General features: G+C 39.9%; 1 long non-coding RNA gene across 5 annotated transcripts in view; it reads right to left on the reverse strand.

Moving 5' to 3' along the window:
- The window catches only part of LOC108962759 (uncharacterized), an 89,146-nt gene that overhangs the window by 30,748 nt on the left and 33,293 nt on the right, over nucleotides 1-25,105 (reverse strand). For all 5 annotated transcript variants that reach the window (XR_007776585.1, XR_003945929.2, XR_007776582.1 and 2 more), the window contains exons 5-7: nucleotides 19,450-19,555; nucleotides 12,868-13,042; nucleotides 7,333-7,438 (exon numbers count right to left, since the gene is read on the reverse strand). This is a non-coding gene — a long non-coding RNA (uncharacterized LOC108962759). The remainder of the gene's footprint in view (nucleotides 1-7,332; nucleotides 7,439-12,867; nucleotides 13,043-19,449; nucleotides 19,556-25,105) is intronic.

Here is a 25,105-nt window from a genome sequence, read left to right on the forward strand (position 1 = left end):
GAGAAAAGAGCTCTGAATTAACACAAGGCTTTACACTGGAAGTGTGGGAAACTTGTGGCTTGACAAAACTTCCCTGCAAACCCAGGTGAAGTTCAGTGGGTTCTGTGGTATTTCACAAAGACTGTCTGGATGCCTTTGAACTTGAAACTCAAAGTGGAATCCAGCAGCTGCAAACTTAAACACAGCAAGACAAAGATTAGGAAAAAAATGTTTGCATGTGCTCCTGGGAAGAATATACTAAGTTTCACCTGCTGACATTGGAAAAGCAGAAGTCTACACACCCTCCAATTCCACTTCAATTTAAATAACGACAGTAGGGAAGGGTGGCAGAGGCACATTTGTTATGTTTTTGACTTACCTAAGAGTGTCATAAAGGAAGCAAAAGAAAAGTAAAGGCATGTAAGCAGAGAAAGAGAAAAGTAAAGTGAGATGATTACAGACAGATGAGAATAAGGATTAAAAATCAACCCACAAATATTGGGAAAAAGGTTTAGAAATCATACTGAAAATCAGGGAATAGGAATAAAAAGACTAAGTGTGTTACCTACAGCACATTTCTTTGACATGCTTTTTTTCTTAAGAGTAGAAAATTTTTTGAGCAGTAAAGAATTTTGATTCTACTATTAAATCCCTAGAGAAAGAGAAAAAAATCCTAAATTTTGTCAGCACACTTTTCTTCTCTGGGGTTCCATTTCTTAGGTGAATTACTCCTTAGCCACTTGGAAATGCTGGAAATCACATTTGCTGATTCTAGAGTAATATCCCCTGCCTCCCCAAGTCTCTAACTATCCTTTAACTGAGCAAAGCTGTAAGAAAAGTAGTCATTTGTACAAAATGGTCAGGCAGATCACCTCAGGGGCACAGCACCATTCCCATTATGCTGCTATTTCTGCCTATTTGACTGAGGGAAGTTTGGGACAGCAGGAGCAGAAAAATATTTTGGGAAGAATCACAAAATATCACATCTGGGTTTTTTATTATATAGTTCTCTCTCTGTTTTTCACTAATAGATATCCTAATGGAGGAACTTAATAGTTTCACAGACAAGAGAAACTGGAATTGATACAGCTGTGAACATACAAGGGCTGCAGTGTTTGATTGCAAACCTGGAGAATACTGAAGTAAAAAATCACCTGGATAAAATGAACTACAGCAACAAACCCCAGAATGCTTCCTTGTTAGTTTAAGCAAAACTGTATTCACCATTATGACCTAATGTATCTCTTTACATACATTCCTTTTTTCTTCATTATTTATGGAAGACCAATTGCTGTGACAACTGAAAGAATTGCTTTAATAAAGCCATGTCCCCCTATATTTTAAATACTGCTGGTTCCCGAGACAAAGAAATCCACCCCACAACTCCAAAGACACAAAATACTACAACACAAAAGAAGTCAAAGGCAAAAAAAGAGAATCCTGCACACCAAAGGAATTTTGTGGGGAAGGTGGTATTTCTGGTTCACAACTTTAAGCACAAGCTTGCTGCCTTTTACAAGCTTTATTACCAATACCTTCTACACCTCTAACTTCATTCTGGGTCCCCATGGCAAACCAACCCAAACCTGTGTCTCCTGACTGGGCTCCAATACAAGCACAATGATGCTGAATATAAGTGTTGCAAGGATACAGCATGAGTGCTGAGAGCTCTACATCCATTGAGACACCTGAGATCAGGTGAAATGTGCTGTGAGAGAGGCTCACAAAGGACCCTCTGCACATCTCAGCCAACAGCCTCCAAGGAGGGATGTTTCTGCAGGATCAGGTGAGTAACAATGGAGATGCATTGGCTGCAGATATAACCAGAGCCTGGTGGGAAATTCTGGGAAGGAAATTGGGAACATTTTGTTTCACTGCAGTGGATTGCTAACTCTGCTGTCCCTGCACACTGCCATTCTTCAGACAGAGACTTCACCACAGTGTACTTTGTGCTGGCCTGCAGGGACTTCTGCCTATACCAAAACACCACCCAGACCACTAAGTGTTAACAGAAGATGTACAAAAGAGAACAATTGCACATTGTCATGGGAGATGAAATTAAATATCCCAGCAGACATTCCTGTTCATATGACATTCTGGCCAACAGCCTCCTCAGATACTACAGTGATAACAATGCAACTTCTTTCATTACTAATGCTAATTCAACGGGAATTTAACGGAGTAAGTCATTTAAATTAGCATTTTCTTTTAGGAATTCTGGGCTGGCAGTAGTAACATCTGTCTCTCTGAAGTGATAACAGAGAGCTTAAGCTTCAGGTCTGGCTGTTCTGCAACATGACGCATTGCATTACTAACCCAGAGCTAGGTAATCATTCTCCTGCCAGCATTAATGAGTTTCTAGCTACCTAAGAGTCCTTCAGACTAATGAGCACAGGTAGCACGGGTGGCAGGGCAGGAGCCTGGGCCCTAGACCTTGATCTCCTCTGCTGCCACCTCCAGGCAGTGCCCTGGGCCCCACTCTGGGTACATTTGAAGGTGCAGTTCTGGCACAGACCTCAACCCAGTTCTTACTCCTGGGACAGCGACTGCCCCCAAACCCAGCCCTGGGCTCCCAGGGTAATTGATAGTGGCACAGCCTGGCTGGATCAGCAGCTGCTGTGCTGCACCAACTCCAGTTTCTTTATTGCTTTGCCCATTTTGGGAGCACTTGTCCTTCAAAACAGGCTCCCAGAGGGCTCACTGACTGCCAGGGAAAGCACGCTCCACAAACTGAGAGCTTTCTGTGAGAGGATGAAGCCAAGGTCCCAGGAACCCTTGGGCAGGCTCTGTAGTTAACACTTCATGCTCTCTTTTTTTCCCCCATAAAGTATTTATTTTCTGAAATCCTTTAAGAACTGTGTCATTAACACTCTATTTCTGATTTTACAGAGAAGCTGCTTTTTGAAGATATTTGGCAGCATGAATTCTGCACAGCTTATTCCATATATGTTTTTAATTTTAAAAGCATCCCTCCTCTCAGCCACACTTTGTATTTTTGAGTAGAAATTACTCAAAAATACAAAGTGTGTACCTACTTTAGAATAGATTACAGTTTGATGTAATTGTCAAACTTTTTATTCCTTTGCAAGTGTGAAAGAGTTAATCTCACATCTTAATGGGAGTTTGACCTTAATAAGAAGGCATTAAAATAAGCCAAGAACAATAAGCTAAATGAAGGCCATTCTTCTACTTTCTGTCAATATTTTCATAGTGACAAACTGATCAAACACAAGATATTTTTTAAGGCTTCCCCCCACCCCCCCTTGTAAATCATAAATGCTTTGGTATATTTAATTTCAAAATGAGTTCCCTGTGGATCAGGCTAACACAACGGATTAAGAAAACCTTCCCAAACCCTGCTGCATCTTGGATGGAAAAGTACAAAAAAACCCCTCTTTTGAGGTTTCCCCCTGCTCCTTTTTCAACTGTTCCTCTTTCCCCTACACCAAAGGAACCAAGCTGTCAATGCTAATCATAAGTTTCTTAGTCCTCTTCTGAGGCTTCAAAACACTGTAATACAATTTTTTTCTAAATAAATGAAGGCTTTTAGATTATATTCAGAGGAAAATATTCCAGTGACTACATTTTTGCTACACCACACAGACAGAGCTAGTATATTTAGAAAGATCTCCTCTTCAAGATGAAAAGTAAAGGGAATAGCAGTGTTTTGAGACAGTCTGCACAAGCTGACTGTTTGTGAGAGACCCAATGGATGGTTACTCTTGCATCTGTACCAGTTTTAAACCCTCCAAAGCAAGGTAAGGAGACAATTCTGCCCAGGGAGAAGTGTTTGTGAGACCTGACCAACTTTTCCATGCAAGGGCATTGGCCAGACTCTGAAAATACTCCTTTGCAATACTTGCTTGTCATAAGGGATTTAATTTGCAGACTTGAATGTCCTTTCCCCTGTCTTTCTGTCCTTACTGGTTACACAATACCAAGGGCTCCTCAGTGAAATGTAGAGCACAGCTGTTCACAGCTGCTTTAACACATGGACACCAGCCTTGTTACTGAACAGGTTTGGCCTTGGTTCCCTGCCCCATAAATCTGTCTGATGGCAAGTCCTGTTCCTGGAAAACACTTCTGTAGGAACTGCAAGCTCTGGTCCAGCTGTGGGCAGATGTGAAGGCAGCAGAGGCAGGGGTGGCAGGAGAGCCCTATGGATGTGGCTGTGCTACAGCACCAGTGCAGAAGGGTCCTGCCTCCCTCCTCCTGCAGCTGGACCAGAGAATGGAGGCCTACAGCTAGAAGAAAAAGTGACAAAACAAGCTCTCTGCTCGAAACATCACCAACTCTTCCAGCTGTGATGTCCACCCATCAGGATGCCATGGAAGCAGCCTGGGATCACCACTTCCATAGGTGCTGGGTGCCACACTTGGCCCTCATCCAAACAGAAAGTGTCCCCTCTAAACATTTTGCAAGAGTGGCAAAGGCAGGGACAAATTACTTACAAATGGCACTGCAAGATTTACCAATGTCTTTGGAGGCAGAGGCCAGCCTGCAGCCTGAACACGAAGGCTCAGGGAAACAAAAGGCCCAGGGCAGCTCTAAAAGACTCTGAATTTCAGCCTTAGCATGGACATGGTTTTGGTTACTTACCACATATTTGAAACAATTGAAGTAGGTTTTTTCTGTGTTTACTTTGGAGCAAGCTATTTTTAAGGTCACAGTCCCTGCTAAAGGAGGAAACTGTGCCTCTGAGGTATTGGGAATTTAACAGAGGAAAGAAAAAGGCACAGAGAAAGTAGCTGCCTTACACAAGAACTCAAATATTTTGTTTCCTTCCTTGTGCAGTCTGTAGTCAAAAAAGAACTTTACAGTAAACACTAACTCATGTTTTTTTAAAAAATAAATGTAATTTAAATTCACAGGAATTCTTTTTTAACTCCTGGAATCCTTTTCTGATAAACTGTAATACAAAGGGACATCCCCACTCACAGATTTCCACCTGGCTTTTAGAGTCTCAGAGCACATGCTGACACCACTCCCCTGGCTGTGGTGACACATGAAGGCACCTATCTCCAGCCAAGTGTTTTCTGCAGGCAGTTTTCAGACCTGAAGACACAGATGAGGAGGTGGAGGGGAGGCAGCAGATGTATTGAGAGCCTTGGAAAAGCCAATCAAGACAGAAATCAGACATTGCAGAGGGCACATATTTTGCTGTGACCACAGGCTTTTGTGGCAGGAACCAGAGGAAACCAGTTTAAAAGGGATTGTGCAGGAAAGGACAGGAGTGAGTGGACAGAGAGGCTGTAAAGACAAGCAAGGAGTTCCAGCCCAGGGAAGAGCAGGGCCTGCTGTTATCAGCCTCCAGCCTGCCCTGCCCCTGGTTCAGGAGGTCACACAACACTCTAGCACAGCAGAGCTACACTCTGTGTCTGACACCAGGAATTAACTCTGGAGCCTTAGGTCTTAAATAATGCAGAGAAGGATCAAAGCCAGCAGCTATATGAAAAGAGGCTTCTTTCATAACTTAATTGCTCATTTGCAAAATACCAATGTTATTTATTTAAGTAACTATGACCTTTTTGGATGCACTTCTAATGTAAATGCTCATGTGTGGTTGTCAGAAGAAAATTATGATAATAAAATACTAATACCTGAGATCAGGAGTTGTCCAATTAACTTTGCTGGGATAGCATTCCTATAGAACAGGATCTGCACTGTACCTCTTTGAGGCAGGGGTTACAGCTGTTTCCAATTCTGTCCCAGGCTCTGCACTTGCAGAAGACAAATGCACTTGGAGCCATTTTGCAGATGCTTTTTTCTCATGCAAGTACCATGAGAAATACATCAAGATTTTGGGAATCCCTGCTTCAGCTGGCCTCTGAAGTATTTTTCTGAGGTGCAGAAGATGTCTTCCACGGCTCTAATTAAACAGATCAAACATGTACAGGCAGGGAAGAGCATGTGCATACCAGTCCAGAGGACATACAATGTCAACTAGAATTGGAACAACATCAGGAAGGCCAGAAAGTGAAGGAAGACTCTTCCATGCCTTGACAGTGGTGCAACACTGGACATCATCTGTTCCTTATGTAGATGTCAGCAGCAAGATGCAATGATTAAGGGAATATCATTAGTATTTACTTATTGCTTGGGCCAAACTGGGATACAGAACAGCCATTCTTGAATAGAAGATAAATTCTGGGGAGAAAAATGGGGATGGGAGGTGTATATATAAGAGTTCTCTGAGTGCAGAAATAAGAATTTATATGTTACTCATTGAAAAAGGGGGTGCTCTGTCTCACACCCAGGTATCACAGTAAGGATACAGCTTCTGTTTCAGTTGTTTCTCCAATCTGAGGCATTAATAAAAATGGGACAGGAGCCCAGGACAATATAGGATAATTTTCTCTTTAGAAATTGTCTTTAGATGCATCTACACGTTCATATGGAGCCTAGCCTGAGTAGGGTACACACCTGTAGTTTCCTTTCTTTCCTTTCACTTTACTTTCCACAGACACCAAAGGCTAAGCAGCCTTTTTTTTTTTTTAATCACCTGCACAGATACTCTGCAACACATATGTGTTTATGTAAGAAAGCAAAAACACACATCAGAGCTGACTGCTATTGGTGGGAAGTGAAAATGTGTGACTTCTCAACCCCAAGTAAACACCTTAGTAGGCTTTAATAAAGTCAAGCAGTATTGTTAGCTGTATTAGCAGCGCTAAAGAGTCCTTTAGGTATAAAAGAACCAAGCATGCAGAATGATAGCAACAGTACATTTAAGAACTTATAGTATTACAGGTATATCATTACCACCTTAAAAACCAAGCTTTCAAAGGGTTCAAGAAAGAGATTAAATCCCTGTAAATCATATTTACATAGTGAATACACAAGAGTTGTATTTTGTTTTGGGACTTGTTTTATTTAAACTCTGCTGTAATCAATATGTATTTTGGAAAGCAATGCAAAACTCCTCAAGCAGATGATATTCTTCAGTGTTGTCTGAACTTGAGAATATTCCTCTTGACATGCTGAGGCAATGCAGGCTCACCAAGAAAGGTGTTCTAACTGAAACAGGTGAATGAAAACCTCTGAAAGAAGGTGGAAGTTGCACAAATAGGAAGAGCCCTGTGCTATATTTGACCAAAACCAGTATGCCACGCTGAAGCAGTGTGGAGTTTTCCACAAGTTTAGGCTGTGGCAGGATGTTCTAAACCTTCCCTGTATGGAGGTTTGGTCTTCCAGGCCTCTGAAGGGAGAAACACTTTCCAAAATGTGAACAGTCTACTGTGCTTTTTAGCCATGTTTCTTGAAAAGTACATTTTAGGTACAAAGAGCAGAAAAAATATCTGTTATTATGAATGATAACTTTCTCAACCCCTTAATGCATGTTATGTGACTTACCAAAATACTTCTGCTTTTGAGTCATCAAGTCTCCCTTGCTGGCTTTGACATCATATCTGGAACAGCCAATGGTCAACAGATTCTGATTTGCATGTCATCAGTGAAACTGAAATAAAGAACAGAATTTTGTTCAGAATTACTTCTATTCTCCATACCTCAAGGAACACAAGCACTTGTTAAACTTCAGCACTGATGTATTTGAAAATCCCAGTGAGCTGTTAAAGACAACATCCTGCTCATCAGAAGCCAGTACCAAATGATTCCACACATCACCTAAGTGAAGGCAATTTTTAATAAGGTCTCATCCATCTATGAAATCTTCTACCTGGTAACACTTGCTGTTTAGCTGATGTCCAAGACTAAGTCTGGAGCCTGTTTTTAGCAGCATGCTGTTCAAAATATGATCACTGCCTAAAAATCTAGAAAATCTTCTATTTATGATTCTCAAGATTTTCACTTAAAATCTGACCATTTAAAAAACTTATGAAAGAATGCTACAGTTGTATTTATGAACAGCATGGCTCATGCACCTACATACTGACTGCAATATGTTATTAAAAGCAAAAATCTTCAGCTTGTTGTAGCTGAATATTGTCAGAATGCAATGTAGCAATCCAAAGTACCCAAATGATTCTAAAATAAATCTGCTGTCTATGTCTCTAAAACCACATTTTACTCTCATCCACCCCAAGACCCTCAGTTACTTGGCCTTCAAAGGTGGGTCATAACATTTCCCACACCAAAATTATTATTATTGTCATCAGTACAAATTAGGCTCCCAAGTCTTGTTACACACACAATGTCAAATTGGACTGATCTAAATCTATTTTCTTTGCTTCATAGATTTTTCTTCTACAATGGATATAGAGATATTTGTGTAAATCTGTATTCTAAACCTTACTCTATTATTTTAAATAATGACTAGTTGTTTTAAAGAGAAGGTAAAAAAATAAATTATAACAACTTCTTAAATTATAAATAATAAATTAAAAAGAAAACCAATATTCAGCTTCCACTGTCAAACCTATCACTTCAAACTGCTCTGCTTCTATAAGGAAATTAAAGTTTTATGCCCCCAGTACAGGGAATCCAATAGAAGCCTGATCCTTTGCACATGAAATGCTTTCCTTTGCCTCAAATCTCAAAGCCAGCTCTGATCTGATTCTCTCCTTCCCATTCCATCTGAGCACTAAGGATTCCTTTCCACTTTCCTTGGCCCATTATAACTGATATACATTTAACTGTGCACACACATATCCATAAAATAAATAACATGTTCTTCATTTTTATCCTCTGAAATATGAATTAAGGAAGTGTCTTTGGTGACAGTCTGCTCTTTTGTCTGTGCATTATCAGCAAAAGAATAACAGTGCTCAATGAATTTCAATCAAGAATTAACAGGAGGAATGAAAAATATTTTATGCAGTTCCTTTTCTTCATATGCAGAACTAAATCAAGCATTTCTTCTCATATTCATGCAGACAGACACAGTTTTCATACAATTACAAATAATCACTGAGAGTATCAGTACAGCAAAAAGTTAGCAAGGAGCAAACACATAAAAAACCTTTCTGGTTTTGTTTATTTATCACTATTTCACAGGACTTTTTCCTGTAGCAAGTCAACCAGTTTGACATTGCTGAAAGAACCCTTGTCCAACAACAGCAGGATGAAAAAAAGAAGCCTTGGAATAATTTAATTTTTAAAATAATTTATTATTTTTCAATAAACTAAAAGCAAACCAAAATAGGGCTCAATATTCACATGACATTTGAAATTTCACTTCCCAGATTTTACTGAGGGAAAAAAGGGTAAGCTAAGCACTCCCCTTTGGGTCTCTCATTTTGGTAATTCCTCACTAGTGTATGTACCTACAAAAGACTTCATCTGAATTCCAGTTTAATCTCTCCCTTGACTATCGTGGAGACATTCTGTTTAAACATGTTCTCATTTTCTTCAAGTCATGTTATGTGTTTCTTCCCTGAAGTGCAGTGTGTTGTCCTGAGAGGGTTATACAGGTAACATTTAATACCTAATTGTACAATAATAGGAGCATTTATCAACCCTGAGTTCCACTGGTACTACTAATTCTCACAACATATACCCACATAACTGAGGCCACAAGCTCTGGCACTCTAAAATCCATTTTTAGGTCCAGCAGCAGGGAAGGATGGAAAGAGAAGTCCATTTGCCTGGAGACCAGTGACAAAACCAAATCTTTGTCCTGGTTCTGACAGGACAAAGATTTTTTTTTTTTTTTTGCCCTTAGGATTTTCTCTCACTCTCCCTAAAATACAGTGTTTGTGCAATCACAATGAAGCAAGAAAAACAAAGGATCCATGAAACACATCTGAATTCCCCTTTTAATGGCAGCTCATTTTCCATTTGTAGTTTTGCAGTGAGGATTCATTATTTCAACAACAAAACAGTGGATGATCCACAAAGTCTATGGGGAAGTCTTTAATTGCAGTTTCCTTTGTGTAACTGTTGATAAAAATATCCTCAGAGTAGACACTTACTAGACACAAAGAGCTCTGCATCTGGCTACAAGGATGTAGGTGGAATATGTAAACTAAACAATATACAAAATAATGCATACCACTATTGCAGGTATAACCTCAAAAATCACAACTTCTGTCTAAAATACATAGAATTTCATTATACAAAATGATCAGCACTTTTGCTAGTGGAATACACACTGCTTTCACCTGAAATATTGTTGCATTTTTGAGACCCCTGGAATCAAGTGGCTGCTTTGCCACATGCATACCAACAAATACTGTTTCAGCAAGTGTCACTGGAGAAGCCCTCATGTTAAACAGCTTACTGGAGGTCTGACAACCAAAAAAAGAGCTAAGAAAGCCTTCCTGTGGTTGAACACATATTTGCTTCAAATACTAATATGAAGCACCAGAACAGTGCAACATTTAAAACATCTGAAAACATTCTGGCCATGTGGAACTACTATGCCTGCATTCTACACTTTTAAATTTTATTTTGCTCCTAACTTTAATTATCAAAGCAGACAGAAGTTTAAATATTGAAGGATGTAAGCATAAATTCATTAAACTTGTAAGTTGATTTATGTAAGCAGAGAAAAACAGGAAAGTAAAAACAACTGCAAAATATTGTCTGTAATTGAAATAAAGTAACTGACATTAAGTAGGGAAGGGAAATCTGTATTTTGTTTTAATATGCAATTTTAATATAACACCTACTTAGGGTGGCATTTGAGAGCTAACATAAATATTTTAACATTCTAAATTGCATCTTTACTGAACTGTACATAATCGCATTTATTATTGCAATTTTCACTGAAACAGAAACCTGGTAAACATACATTTAATCTCAGTACCTTAAAGCAGTAACAGAGCTGTACCTTTGCCTGCACTCTGTGTCCATCTTCACTGTGCCCAGGACTATTTCCAAGTGGAAATGACTCCTTAAGCTATAAATGCACAGTAAGATCCATAACTGCCTGCATGACTGAAATGGCTTCCGGAAGGAGGAGGCAAAATCTAAACTGTCACCTCCAACTCTGTTTCTCAGTGACACGGAGGCAGACTCCCACAAATAGCTGAAAGTTATATTAAGAGGTTCTGTGATGTCCTGCCAGGGTCTTTACTAGGCTTCTAGAGTACAAAGGTCATATATTATTTATTTATAGATAAGGAGGATACTGCACAAAGCACGAGGCTTAGGGAAGCTTGTGCTTCTAAGCGAAATAATTCTGTGAAATAATGCAATATACACATTTTGAGAAATTAATTAAAAGGTGTCCCCATTAACTAATATACAGTTTTGATTTGAGAAGAAAAGACACGTCTAAATATTGCTCAGCTGGGGCAGAGCTTACCTTAACTTACTATTAAAAATTTACAGGAGATTCTTCCTTGTTTAGATGGACTGAGCAGTGTTGTGATGAGGAGTCCTCTTACTATGTATTTGTAGAGCATTTAACACAGCTGTATCTTTTGTCTCCACACACAAAACTACTCTCTCCTCTGCATTTGATGGTTGGACTTGACAATCCTAGAGGTCTTTTCTAACCTAAACAATGCCATGATGTTTGTAGCAACTGTAGATGTTGTAAGTACAATGCTATGTGTTCACCCTCGGCTGCAGGGCTTGCTTAAGGTTTGATTCTCATCCCAGTCCTGCCAATCACTTGGTCAAATCACTCCTGCCTTGCATCTGCTCCCCTGGGACCAGGTAGTTGAGTGCTAATGTTTGCCAGACAGCTGGTGGGTGCCTTAATTATCTCCACAAAGGGAAACACAATTACTGCAAATTCTCATCCAAGGACTTTAATGCACGCAGTGTCTGTCAGTAACATCAGCAAATCAGTCAGTATTTTGAGTGCACACAAACACAGGCTGTTCTCTAACAAATAAACATTTTTTTCCTCTTTTCAGTTGAAGAAAGGTCTAAAGTAGCCCCCTATCTTCTATTGAACCCTTCTTTAACTCCCACTCCTCACTTATTAATAGGCTGGAAAAAGAAAGCAAATTGTGCCTCTCTCTCCAGACACTGCTTTTATTTGAAAATTTCTGATTTTCAAACCTGACAGAGCTATTCATAAGATGTAATAGGCAAGCTGAATGTCAGTCCCAAGAGTCAGAAAAACACTCCTTTTTAACCTGTCTGAAATGCAGCAAACAGCTTCAAGAAAGAAAACGAACAGACAGAATTAGTTCAGTATTCTGTATTAAGACACTTCTACTGTATCAGTCCGAAAAATGGGTGTATATTTGACATATATTGCCTCTGGAAAATGTATAAAGTCACTGATTTTAGAAGTCTATATTCAGACTTTTTGCTTAGGCTGCATTCAGTTTAATTTAAAACAGTATTTTCCCAATTCAATTCAGATATTAACTGATGTCCTGGGTTGACTTTATAATGCTTGTATCCCCATTGATCTGTTTAGCCCACAAGTAAGTTTTGCACCTTAAAGACAGGTTCTGAGAGAGAAGGGGAAGAGAAGTGTGGAGTTTGTTTTCAGAAACTGCACTTGCTCCTTCCTGCTCCTGGACTGTGCTGTCTGCAGCATGGACAGACAGCAGGACAGGACTCTCCTTTGCTTTTCAGTTAGTTTTTAGCTACCTGAGGCAGAGAAGTTCCCTGGACTGTGGTTTTTCTTTTTCTTGGACCTGTTTAACCCTGCTCTGGACAGAACACCCAGCAGAGCACTGGCAGCTCCACCTGTGGGCACCGGGCTGGGGCTGGGCTGGGGCATTTCCAGCCCTGGAGGGACTGATCAGAGACTGGGTGAGCTGAGCTACAACCCACCAAGGGACTTTCTAATTTGTCATCTCTTCAGACTGGCAAGAACTTTTATTGTTTAATATTGTTCAGTTTTTTGTGCTGGTGAATGTTTTGCCTGTTAAATAAACAGGTTTTTCCACTTTTTTTCTTCAAGGAAATATTTTCCTGAATCAAATTGGGGAGGGGCTGCTTGAATTTGCTTTCTGAAGAACCGCTTTAAAAGTTTTCTCCCAAATTTTCCCCAAACCAGGACAACTGATTTCTTACCTTATTTGAAAAGTACAGCTAATGGGGATGCTCCTAAGGCAGAGAAGCTGGTCACTGCTGGTCACTCCTGTCCCACAGTGGAGAGGTTCATGGCTTCCTACGATGATGGGCAGTGCCATTTTCTCAATCTATTGACCCTCACAGTTTCCTTCCAACTTCTGCTCAACAGCAACACCTGTGGGAAAAATAATTCCCATTTTTACTGCGTCCAGCACCAAGCTACTTTTGATATGGCTTTTGACGGGTTGCATCTTTTACTGCCATCAATGTCCTGTCCATGGCATTTTCTTCTGACACCTGCTATTCCTGCTGCCCTCATTCCTCTCCATCCTAATGAAGACTTTTCAGTCATTCTGTTTCCTTCCCCTTTACACTCTGTCTATCAAGAATACTTACAAAAACCCTTGCTTAGACACTGGGTTAAATGCCAGCATCCGTGTTTATCTCCTGCAGTGAAACAGATTTTCAAAACAGCTTCTCTATTTTCCACTGCTAGTGACACCACTGGTGACAGGTTTTCAAGAGAGCACAGCATCAACCTGTTTCTGCTCCAATTCTTATGATGGGATATTTGGAATAGCTCAGGGCCAATACAGCTAAGCATTTTTCAAAGTCCAGACTTCTCTCCTGCAGTTTAAATAGGACTTCAGAATTTTTGACATTGTTACCCTAATCTTTCAGTGCTCCATTATGTCATATAAAAAAATAAGGTATTTGGTCTTCTCCCAACTTAATCTTTTCCTAAGGAATTTAGGATATAAATAGATCAAATATTTTATTATACACAGCTTGTCTTGATTTTTAACCTGGAACTCTACTCATTTAGAAATACCACTGTTATGTTATGTAATGTAATGTAAAGTCAAGTCATGCATTATATCTATTATATTTTGCCAAAAGAGAAGATTTGACTTTTAAGACAGTGCAGTTTCAGCAGACTAAGATTTGAAAAGTCCATTTGCATTAAAAAACTTTCTCGAAATGAAATCTAGTAAGGAAAAATTCCCACAGACAGCAAGACCCTACAATTTAGTTAAAATCAGTCTCGCCATTACCATGATGTTGTTAATTTGTTTGGCTGGTCATTTGGTTTTGCAGGAATAATCTTATTAGTCTACAAAACCTGGTGAGCAAATTGTAATTTTAGTAATTTTCTCTTTCCAGTGTTTTCCATTTGAAGCCCTTCCTGTGTTCTTATTTCATAGAAGGTGCCATGAAGGGGAACCATGTCTGTAGACACAGTGGCTCAGGCGGCTGAAGTTACTGAAGTATTTATTAGCCCACCCCAAGGAGATTTTGTGTCTCAGGATGTAACAGACTGATGATCCATGTTCTTCGTATCTTTAGATTTCAGGGTTCCTCATGCACCTTTACCTCTCTCTTCCCATTACTTCTCTCTCCTGTTCATCCCTCTTATCACTGGCAAGCAGAAACATCCCAGAACACCTTGATCTCAATTAGCTCCCAGTTAGAATCAGGGCTCTACACAAAATGAACACTATCCAACAAAGGACAACAAAGTCAAAAGCACATGGTGTTTATCCAGCAAACAAATAAAAATAAACCCACCCTAAGTGTTACAACAGGATTAAATTTTACAAACAGAGAGGTACCTCCAGAGTAAGACCCAGACTCAGTACCCCAGCACAGCTCAGTCTGAAATGTGCAGAGGAGTTAAATGCATGCTCAAATGATTCATTAACTGGAATCCATCAGGAGTTTTCCTGCTATTACCAAATATGCCCATGCTTAAAACTGATATGGCTGCTAAGACTTAAATTCTTTTGAAGCACAGACCCTCTAGGTTATACTTATTTCACTCACAAGGCAACCTGGTCCTCGATTACTTAACTGTGCTATACCCACCACACTAACCTAATGCCTAAACACAAACTACATTTAAAAAAATACTATCTTAAAATCCTTTCCTAGTTTCACTGTCAGATTCTATAAGGTATCCTTTCATCTCCAACTAGCATGAGGTAGTTTGAAAACAAACAAAAACCAAGTGGCTCTTCACAACAGGTGTGTTATGCTCTAGGACTCCTTGCAAGGGAGGCTGCAAGGCTCAAGGGAGGTCGGGCAAGTTTACAGAATAGAAATCACTTCAGTTGCTAATGAGAAATAAACTATGTCTGACTGCATGTTTCTCTGGGGTGGGGGAGCACCAAGAGATCACTTAGCTGAAATATGATCTGCAATTTCCTTGTCCTTACACACTTCCTTAGGCATTTGGGTTCAGACAGGGCTGAGGACAGGTGCCAGTCTGAGCAGCTGGACAATCCTCCTGCTGCAGGATGAGTCCCAGCACTAAGCTCAGATGTTCCAGCTCTTCCTGAAGGGAACTCTGACTCCATGCACACTGCCGTGGAGTGAATGATCAGCAATAATTAAAATAATGCACAGTATTACACACTGAAACTTAACCAAATCTTGTTTCAGCCCACTGGCTCAAATTGAGCAAAAAAGTTTCACAATTTTTAAACTTTATCTTTCTAAGGAAAAATCTAGCCATTTTTTTCAGTTCCACCCAAAACTAAATAGCTCCAGATATAGCTAAAGAATAACAGAGGCTTTGTGAATTTTTAATGCCGTTCACTTTTATATTCCAAATGAAATTTCATAGTTCCAGCCAAATCAGAACTGCTCTACTGATCACCTCAAGTTCTACTGATCCAGTACCAAGTTTAATAACTTTTAATTCAAGCCGTCCACATGCACAGATGAGTCCTTAGTATTCTTAGCTAAATCATGGAGCAAAAATGATTGAATCTGTGACAAACACACATTTGCCTTTTCCCCACTCCTATCAGAATCAGATGTAAGAAGAAATTCCACCAGAAAAGTATTTTTCAAGAGGCTGCCAACTGATTCTACAGATTCAGCTAAAGGGCAGAATTCAGTGCATTTCTCCAGATTCTCCTCATCTCTCTGCAGAGGATACAAAAAGAAAATTAGAAAAGGGACAGGGGTCCTGGCTACAGTAACACAGCAACTCCACAGATTTGTACAGACCTTTGTGAGCATCCAAGGCCTTATTTTCATTTTGTAGGTGAGAACTTTAAGATACTGAATCCTGAAAAGGATTATGATTTGGCCAACTGAAAATCCACCCAAACACACTTGGCAATCAATTCCACCAATATAACCCATAGACAGTGCCTTGGCTGCAGCTTAGCATGAAGAACGTAGTTACTTAGAAACATGCTTTCAGTTTCAGGGATGAAAAGCAAATCTTAATTAAGAAAACTGTTGAATAGTTTAGATTGAAGGTGAAAATTCTGCCTCTTGTCTTTATTTTAAGCAATCCAGCAGTTCTCCTAAACTTCTGAAAAGAGCCCTGCATTGGTAACATTGAAAAGAAGCAAATATGATTTAAGCAGGTGAGACTACCTCTGGAGTGTGTGCTCTGCACGTACTGCTGCAGGCTTAGAGTCCTCCTAACTGTTGTGTCTTTGTTTTTCTAAGTGAAAGGAGAGAAAAATCTAGCCCCTCTGAGGTTTGGGATCTAACTCATCTTTGTATCATTTCTAACACTGATTTTCCTGTGGCTTAAATCAATCCTCCCACTATGCACAGGAGGCTACTGGGATGTGTCCTGTGAACCCCCTCCTTTTCCCCCAGCAGACTTCTGCCTGATGATCTCATTCTCCACTCATATCTTCTCATCCCATCTGTAGGCCAATAAGTCATAAATCTGTCCCTCCTTTCATGGCTTGTCTCATTTAATCTCATCCTGTCTCACATCTCTTCTTGGGTGTTTTGTTGTCAGTTATGAGTCACTACAACTCAGACTTAATTCATATCTGAAACTCTCTTCCCTCCCCCATTACTGTTCAATAAATGCTTCTTAGGTCCAATGAATGCTCTGCCTTCAGAAAAAAAAATAAAAAGGAAAAAAAACCCCTAAACTAATTCATGTTTTGAACATTATCAAGGAAACCAAACTTACAAACCACAATTTTGGGAACTTTAAAAATTTGAGAGTTTTGCTAAGTTTTATAATTAGGAAAAGTTCCTTTTAAAGTGACATTATCTAGAAATACTGACTGTGACAAAACACTCATTGCAAGTTTCTCAGGTCCCAAAATTACACAAAATTTGTGAAATAGAAGCACTCCTTCTTTGAAAACAAATTAAAAGCTGTATCTCTCAAATACAGCAACACTTGTAAGTAGCTTTGTTATACTTAGTATCAGGGTATTGTTAGAAACATGAAAGGTTTGCAAAAAGCATTAAGTACATTTTTTCCCCAAAGAAGGAAAAAAAAAAATCCTTTCTAAAATAGCTTGTTACTCATAGTTACCCAAATCATATACAGTCAGAAATTTCTTAGAGGAAAATCCGACTTTTAGAGTTTTCTTATTTTGAGGAATGATCACAGTCTGAAATTCAAAGTCTATTTTCCCCATAATGATGAGTTTTCAGAACTTTAAGGAAGGTTAGTAATTCTCATCTAACATACTGGATGTTTGATTTGACCTCCACCTTCGGGTACAGAATGAGTCCATAATTTCAGCTTACAGAATGTTCTCAGGTACTATTCTTCCCATCTACTGTCAATAAAATTGGTGTAAGGCTCGTTTCTCCTGCCTTTAAGTTCTCTTTGGAACGAACTGCATAACTGAGCAGTAAAACTTTTTTTAATCTCAAGTGGACTTATTTCTAAAAGGGTTAAAAATTGAAATTATTTAGATACAAATAATCTTCTTACAAGAAAACAGTATCAACTCTCAAAGCTGAAGAGAAACCTTTCCTAAGTCTACATTAGCAGATTCTGACAAGAGTTTCCTGTTCTTACAGAGAAAACTGTAGTTCTAAAGTGAGACTGAGGATGTTTCTGAAGGCTAATGAGCTGGCTCAAGGTTCTAAAACACTTGGTAGAAAACCAAGAATTTTCACCATTGATTTTACTTTTTTGGGACACCATGGCAAGCAACTACTTGCATTGGAGGTCCAATGCTGAAAATAAAAAGGTTAAAAAAAAGAAAAAAAAAAAGACAAAATACTGAAAGGAAAAAGCACTAATAATACTAAATACTTAAATACTATACCATCATTCACTGATCCCATGTGTTACATCTGCATTATGTGCAGCAAAACCTGATACTCTGGGATTTACTATCAATTTTCCATATAACTTATCTGAAATTCTCTCAAATGAAGCTAACTACATGAAGGCCCAGAAGCAGTTTGGTAGCAGAATCTGAAAGAGTACAGCAGTGTCTATGAACACACTGCCCAGACCATGGGAATGGACATATAAAAATACCACTGTGAATAAATATCTGGAAGCTGATAGAGTATGTAATTCAGGAATTACAATAATACCCATAGTAACTTTGCTGTTTACTTGCATCTGCTTTTCAGAGAGTCACATATGATACAACATTCAACGAGAGTGATTTTTTCACATATCAGTGATATAACCATTAAATATATACCCTTAGGAGATACCTCTGCTTTTGTGGGTTTGTTTAAAATACTTCATCATGAACAACAGTTAATTATAACAGCTTAATCATTGCAATGAGATAACATAAGACTGCAATGACTGTACAAATAAAACGTTTTCTCTGAATGCCCCTTGGTATTGGTGCACTGGGCAAGCACAACTCTTACCTTTACTCCCATTAACTCTTACCTTTACTCCCATTACCTTTACTCCCATTAGCAGCTCATTTGCTTCCCCCAATTAATCAGCTACAAAACTGTGTAGAGCCAACCTCTGCACTCACACCATCATACAAACACATATGTAATTACTTGCTGCCATTAAGTTGTCACTTTACACATTCATGTCATGCATGTATGCCATCACCTGCGCACACAGAGCATGGAGAAGGAATCACACAAAGAATTTTCCCAGCTTCAGAGATATGGAACACAGACTCAACAGAGCTGTGCTACTTTCTGCTGCATGTATTCATAAACAAAAATCTATTTTCCTAATATCTAGAAAATTCCAACATTTCTCTGGATTGTTCTTGCTTTCCAACTAGAAAGTCTCTTTCTGCACTGAGAACTGTAAAAGCCTTATTTTCTTTCAGCTGTATACAGGACATATATACCTAAAACTCACAAAAATCCTTGAGACCTGGCAACTGACACAGGACCTCTGGCATCTCTGGGATCCAAAATTAATTTCTTCCTCACTGTAGGCCTAGCCCAGGACCTAATTCCTGAGGTCAGCAGGAGTGTCACAGTGCCTTAGCCCATCAGTAGAGGAGGGGCTGTTCACTCTGCTCCAGTGGAAGTCAGAGAAGGATCCTCTTTCTCCACCACTTCTCAAATGGCCATCAGTGCACTGGGCAGTACCAGACTGTAAAATCTGACCTGGCTAACAGATGTGATGGACAGCAGCATCAATGTGTGTTGAACTTGGAGCTGTAAATCTACCTTTACAAACCTTGCTCCATTTTAAACTGAATGGGGGCATTCTGACTAAACAACTTTCATCTTTCACATGACTTTTTGCTTATTTAGATAATAAAGGCACCCACTTTGTGTGAGTTAACAAGAACTGCAGAGCATACCATGTGTGTGCACCAATTATTGTGTAGGGTATGAAAGTGCAAATACCTGAATACCTTGCAGATTAGTCTCCAGTGGCTCCTCTTTGTGTGTTCTGAGTTCTTTTTTCCAGATTACTGCTTTTTCTTTTTAGGGGCAGCCTGAGACAGGTATGCTGGAACAGCAGAAGAAAAAGCCACCTGAGTATGAATTTAGTCAGAAAACACAGAATAAACACAGCAAAAGTCAAAACATCATTATTAAAGTACTGTTACCCCCTACAGTGTATTTGACTGATAAATGCAACATACCATGCAGAACAGGTAAACAAGCAACAGCAAACAAACCATGTCATTTCATAGGAAAGGACGGAAAATATTTGCACTGCTCCTTTAGCAATTGTTTTGAACCTCCTGAACTGAACCACGCTCAAGACTACTGGCAGTGCTTGAAGCCTTGCTGGATTTAGTGGCTACTTTGCCAACCCTTCTCCTGCTCCCCTTCTTCAGCTGAACCAGAAACCTGTTTTAGCTGGGGTACAGTATCTACATACACAGACACCTCACTGGCTTAGGCCAACTCACCTGGAGTGTGCACATTACAGAAAAACTACAATCCAAACCTAAGAAAAACTTTCCATCTCTTGGTAACTCAGGAACTGGGGACAAATGATTTGTCATCAAGGCCATATCACCTGCCACAAAAACTGGCATAAGTTTATATGGAGTAAAGTGATGATGCACCATTTCATACAAGCAGAGAATTTGGGAAAATGCCCTGTGAAATTCTTCTAAATTCATCAGAATGAACAGCAGAGAATGTTTTCTCTTGAGGCCAGTGAGAAAATGTGTGTTCTACCTTTGTGGAAGAGTCAGTTAACTGACCTTAACATGAAGATAAATCAACATAAGTACATACACACATTTTGCAACTTCACATAGAGCTGGGCGAGAACAGAAATGTCACAGAATGCCCAGAGTGTACTTCATTTCTTCTTCTTTGGTATTTTCCTTCATTCTGCTCATCTTTCAAAACTGCAGCCAGCCTCACCAACCAGACACTGCCATGGGCCATATCAGGCACAAGTCCAAGTCTCCTCTAAGCCCTGGTTCTCCCAGTCTCTGCCTCTCCTCACCATTCTGTCCTGATGACTGCATGGATTGATGTGTCACCTCATCACAGCCAGACAGCAGCACAGAGGTCTAATTAAAATCCAGATCCAGTAGCAAAAGATCCACACGCTTCTTCCCAGTTTCAAACACTTCTGTTTGCAAAGTTTTTGTCTTTCTCTGAACATAAGGCTCCACACATCTATTTCAAACAGGTTCTAAAATGCATTTACTGTGCATGTAAAGTACTTTCCACAAAGGTATTCTTTCATTAAATATTGCTGAGCTTGGGTCTCTTATGAATATTGATGCTAGCCTGAGATTTTTGAAACTTGGGGCAATGTGATTTTAGAAGATATAATCTTCCCTAATAGCAATTTCTAAAGATTTTGGGTCCCTCTGAAGACTGCTGAACCTGATCATCCAAAATCACCCACTGTTTTAAAACATTAAGGCAAGGTATCTTGTGAAAAAGGACAGAGTGGTCACGATTTGGAAGAGATGAAATGATTTACACATCAGTAACATCCCATGGAGCTCAAAACCATGTATTTTCCTGGTAGGCAAATTCTGCCTGTAGCTGCAAGTATATACTCTCCCTATAGTAAACTGTAAGGCTAGAGTGGAAAATTATAGATAAAATAAATCCTGTGCACTGAGTGACTGCAGGGAGTCTAAAGTTGAAGATCTAATAATTAAGTCCTACTTCTATCAAGGTGCAACAAGAATAAGCTGAAAAATGCAAGAATGCCTGACAAGGCCCCAGGCTCTCCACAGCTGCAGAGACACCTCCTTGTTCTGGAGAATTTTAAGGCTGATCTCATGTGGAGGGAACATGAGACATTTCTTTTAGCTGCCATGCTGCTGAGGCAGGTGTCTGGAAGGTACATTTACCATTAGCCAAACTTCTGCTGGCTTGTGGCAGGGAAAGCCCAGGGGAAAACTCTCTTTACAAAAAGAGATGTCTTCCTTGGAATACTTCCATTTCAAGCTCTGCTTTGCACAAGCAACTATTCTAGATTTATGATTTACTGGTGATTATTACAGACTCAAACTGCAGCTGACACTTCACCCTGCAGATTGAAGGGAACACCCAGGACAAGAAGGTGGTTCCTCCTTCCCCATGCTTCAACACACATTGAGACAAAAGACTACCTGGAGGGCTGGAGGGCAGTTGCACAATTCTTCCTCTGGATTTCTCTGGATGTGAGGGTGCCTAAGTAACAAGTTTATGGGACTCTTCTCCAAACTCAAGACAGTTTCTCTCTGAAATGTGCAAATGATATGGCACCAAGTTCTTTCATTTTTCATTTACATGATACTATGGACTCTCAGCTTTTTCCTGCTCTGACAAAAACTGCATCATGGGTTGCTAACAAATTCCCCCTGAAAGCAAGTGGAATGTTCTCACTGGCTTCAAGGAGAGCGAGAATGGCTTTTGTGTTATTTTAAAGTATAGCAAATTATATCCATGTCCTTGGGCAGCATAAAGTACTGTACTTGGAACATAAAAACTGTTTGACTAAGAAAAAGGACCCAAAATTTCTCTTTTTAGTGCTTCAAGCCTTTTCAATGCCTATGGCCCTCCAGGCAGCTGCAGTACTTTAACAGAGCAGAGGAGGAAGAAAAACTGGAAGAAACATAACTGAAATATGAGTAAATGACCTAATCTGCAACACAGATCTGTAGCAAGCCTGGTTTCACTGCCAGTGAAGTCCAAGATAAGTTTCATCTTCACAGCAAGCAGCAGAACATTTTTACTCAGCAAAAATTTTTTTACTCATTTTTACTCATGAAAAAGCATGAGCACTTTACAAGTTTATATATTTAAAACACGCTGCCCGTAATTGGGTCAAGTGAACGTTTACACCACATTATTTTTCCTCCTAAGTTTCCTAAAGCTCTCACAAAGTCCAGAGCCTTCTTTTTGCATTTTCTGAGAGAGACAAAACACTATGAGAAGCCTGGGTTGCCCTACACTTTCCTTTCTCAAGCAGAAGACAAAATGTGTCATTCTTACTTCAAGATTAAGTTTTATTACCTGGGATATTGTTGTGGCTTTCAAGTCTAATTCACCCCAACATCAACTGACAAAGCAAAATCTGATTTTTCCTTACACAGCCTGCAAAAAAGTATCCCTGGCAGGCTGAAGCACACAGACAGGAACAAATACCTTTATCTATTCCAGGGTTTGCACACACACACTCTTTGCAGCCTGCAGTGCCCACCTGGCAATTCTGAAAATCTAAGCCCTGCACGGTACCACTGCTATTTGTACCACAGTATTTGCTATTTGACTGGGGGATGAGATCCACAAAGAATACCACTTAAAAAGAAATTCTGACCCATAAAGTCACTATCCTACTCCATAGGTGTTTTCTCTGCCAAATGCAACTGGTCCAAGTCTGTCATCATGTGTCCCATCTGCCTTCCCAGTGACCCCGTACTGGTAAATCCTACGCAGGTAAATCCCCGAGGAGCTTGTTCCAGGAAGGGCCTCTAATGTTGCCTGTGGAGAGGGCAGATGGGATTTGCAGCAAGCCACAGCTTGATCATCCTGACAAAATGCCACTCCTTAGCCAGCCCCTCTCCTTTAATACATGTATGGGGACCCAAAAAGCCCCTAAAGCAAAGGAACAGGGGCTTGGCCTCACAGGGGCTGTAAAGGCTGTGAAAAAATCAAATGCTACAAGAATAAATCCAAGAGTCACAGGCACAGTCTTTGTCAGTACTGAATGCAATGATGATGATGATGATTTGAAAAAGCCAAACTTTACATCAACAATCTGACTGAAGGGATTTGGACCTGACTAGAGGGTTTAAGTTAGGAGATGTTCCTTACAGTAACCCAACCAGTTTTTTTCCTTTGTGGCCAGCTCAATGAGACTGTTTATATCAAATCCATATTTTTATTTTTATATCCACAGTGGAACTCCACTACCAAACATCCTGACTTGAGCTGGCCACAAAGGAAAGTGCTGGCAAAAACTATTCTGAAATAATTTTAGTTACATAAAATGCCTGTGCTGCTCTGGCATGTTCCATCAAAAAACAGTTCACAAGGCTCTGCCTTGAAGTGTACACTTATTACTTACATGTACAGAAACCAGCACTTAGGATGAGCCATCTGTGTTTTAAATACAGGGGACTGAGGCATGGAAAAAGAATAACGTCCATCCTCTCCTAAGAAACAGTGAAAAATAGTATCCAAAGTAAATACATGATTTGTGAATTATTACACATTGGATTTTATTTTCAGTAAGATGTTTCTTTCCTAATCCTTTTAGGACTAGAATATCATTAGTCTAATTGAAGACTGCGTGCCTTTATTTCCTCCTTTCCCTCGGAGCAAGGCCACACCAATCAGCGTATGTTCATCCTCCAAATCAGTCTCTGGGAGCTGTGTGCCTTCCACAGCAGCTGGATGCTGGCTTCATCACTGAGCTCCACTCAGCTGCTCTGCTACTTGCCACTAAAATGCAGCACGTCAATCACTTGCACTGCTCGCGAGAATTAGCACAACACAAGTCTAATTAGAAACTAAACACTTTGTTATCTGCAACCATTTGGAGATGGAGTAAGCTGATCTGTGTTTTAGGAACCTTTCCTGCCACACAGTAGTTCGTGATAACACCCACCTCACAGCCCATTAGCGAATCCAAATATTATACTGTATAAATACTACTTTGCTCTTTTCCTTTTTACAGAAGCCCCAGGTCTCAGAAGCCTCCATTACCGAGCACATGTGCCTTGGTTATATTGGAACATTGTAGGAAATGGAAAGCAGCCCTGACTGTCCAAAAACAGCAAAATGAAAGCCAGTATACTGTATACTTTGGTCCTGTCTCTAGAGAAGCAGCCCCAACTAGCCTCCAGACATTTTACACTGCAATACCTATTGGCAGAACCAAAGAAACTCTACCCTGCATGACAATGCACGGACTGTGAGTCTGTCTGCACCGGGCTGATCTCTTTCTCTGGCTTTTTCCTGGAGAAAACAATGTAACCCACTATAAATCCAGACAACACAACTTCAAACTTCAGCCTGGAATCCAAACATGAGCAGGGGAAACCTGGCAAAGAGCTGAAGCCAGAGATGTACATGTTTAACAGCAAGGAAGGACGTGAAGGGATATGCAGCTGTTTCACTGCACAGGGTTTCTCCAAGGGGAATTGGAGAGCACAGATGTAGACCACGTTCTCACTTCTAGCTGAGATAAACATTTACAAGCCATTCATTTTAAACAGGAAGGCATAACATTAGGACATGACCTTTACTTCAGTGTGAAGGCAAGCCACCCCAGCTCACTGCACTGCAGACATCCAGGAGAGATCCATACAGTTGCATTGCTCTGTTATTACAGGTGGGCTGGATTTTAGATTCAATGAGGAAGGTGCAATTTTATGGCTCTGTGGAAAAATCTCTGAAATGCTGGCGGCTGGATGTCTAATGATGCCAGACTGGTGCTGCAAAACATCACACGCAGATAAAGCGCTGAAGAAAACGTCTGTGTGCCAATGAACGAGCATGTAGGCAAATAATTCTAAACTGTACATGCAGATTTGGTGTCATTACACTACTATTACAGATGCCTACCCTGCTTTTCTTCTTTTAA

This window comes from Serinus canaria, chromosome 1A (genome assembly GCF_022539315.1).
Source record: "Serinus canaria isolate serCan28SL12 chromosome 1A, serCan2020, whole genome shotgun sequence".
Classification (NCBI taxonomy): Eukaryota; Metazoa; Chordata; class Aves; order Passeriformes; family Fringillidae; genus Serinus; species Serinus canaria.